The following is a 1,594-nucleotide window of genomic DNA, read 5'->3' as shown; positions in this document are numbered from 1 at the left end:
CGGCTTCGTCTTTCCTTCGCCATTCTTTACTCGCCATCTTGGACTCGGGAGTGTAATGATGCACCCATCTTTCATCACATGTCACGATATGCTTCAAAAAAGCCTCTCCCTCCCGCTGAAATCGATTCAGATATCTCTTACTGATTCGCAGTCGTTTGTTTTTTTGATCTTCGTTCAATAACTTCGGGACCCATCGGGCACAGATTTTTTTTAAACCAAGATGATTTTTAATGATTGCTTGAGTGCTTCCAAAGCTAATGCCCACCTGTAAAGCGATTTCATGAATAGTGAACCGCCTGTCACTTTCAATAAGGTCACGAACTGCACCAATGTTATCGCCAGAGACACTTGATCTGGGACGTCGATTATGACTCACATTTTCCACACTTTCTCGTCCACTCTTAAACTTTTTGGCCCAATCAAACACTTGAGTTTTAGACAGAGTATCATCCCCATACTGATCCTTCAATCGAGTCAACATTCCGCACGGTTTAACGCCTTCTTTAGTTAAAAACTTTATTATAACCCGTTTTGCAACGGACGCTGGAACCTGTTACTCACACATAGCTGTACTGACGAATTGACTGAGTCAAACAGCTCACCAAGCGTTTTACCGACTCCTGATACACTACATCACAAGAACCTGCACTTTGAGAGTGCTTGCGATTGGCTAAGAAAAGTATTTGTAATATTCCGGTTTATATTTGATCCACCCTCGTAGTATCATTTCAATTGTAGAAACAGCTAGAAGTGTTTTACGGACAATCAGTGATATTTCACTGGATCGCCTAGTTAAATTCCGTCACTGGTTTAATCAGCGCTATTTACTCAGTGCCAGTTAGGCATGGCACTCATTATTCAAGACTTTGGTACTAATCTTTGCCCGGCTGCAAATAGAATACGATATAATACATCACATCTATATTTTGAGAGACTCGTAATCGTCATTATGTCAATGTGTAGCGTCGCTTTAAGAAAAATCCAAGGAGCCAGGCTCCAATTATTTCTAACACAGTCAGCAGTACACAATAATGGCCGTTGTGCCTCGAGAAATGCCAAGTCCAAATCGACGACATAAGCGTACTAGACAACTGGAGATTCATGCCTGTGTCGAGTGGAGCGCTGCATGATTGTTCGAGTCTATCATTAGGTTTAACTGGTATATTCAGTGACACTTTTTTAGTTGTGTCACTTATTGCTTCACCCAGTCAAGGTCGGCAAACCCTTGGATCATCAACAATAATTAAAAATACTGATCAAGCCATTGACAATTTCACTAAAAAAAGATCAGACATTGAGAAAATCAGAGAATATTGTCACTGAAATAAGATATATATGTAGAATACATCATTGTGTCATCTATAGCAAGACCTAATCCCTCTTAATCCCTCCAACCTCCTTCGGATCCAGGTTGCTTTTCTCAAGTTAAGTAAACTTGAAACAAAAATAAAATCGTGTATTCTATATAGTTATCAGGTCGCAAAACATTGAGAATTACATTTACAAAGTTCTATTCCGTGATACGTGAATGGTACTAACTTTTGCTATCGCGTATTTTTAGTGCGAAGAATCTGAAAATATGAAAATTTACTGG

The sequence above is a fragment of the Belonocnema kinseyi genome, chromosome 2 (genome assembly GCF_010883055.1).
Source record: "Belonocnema kinseyi isolate 2016_QV_RU_SX_M_011 chromosome 2, B_treatae_v1, whole genome shotgun sequence".
Lineage (NCBI taxonomy): Eukaryota > Metazoa > Arthropoda > Insecta > Hymenoptera > Cynipidae > Belonocnema > Belonocnema kinseyi.
The sequence above is the reverse complement of the archived record's forward strand: the minus strand, read 5'-3'. Positions refer to the sequence as shown.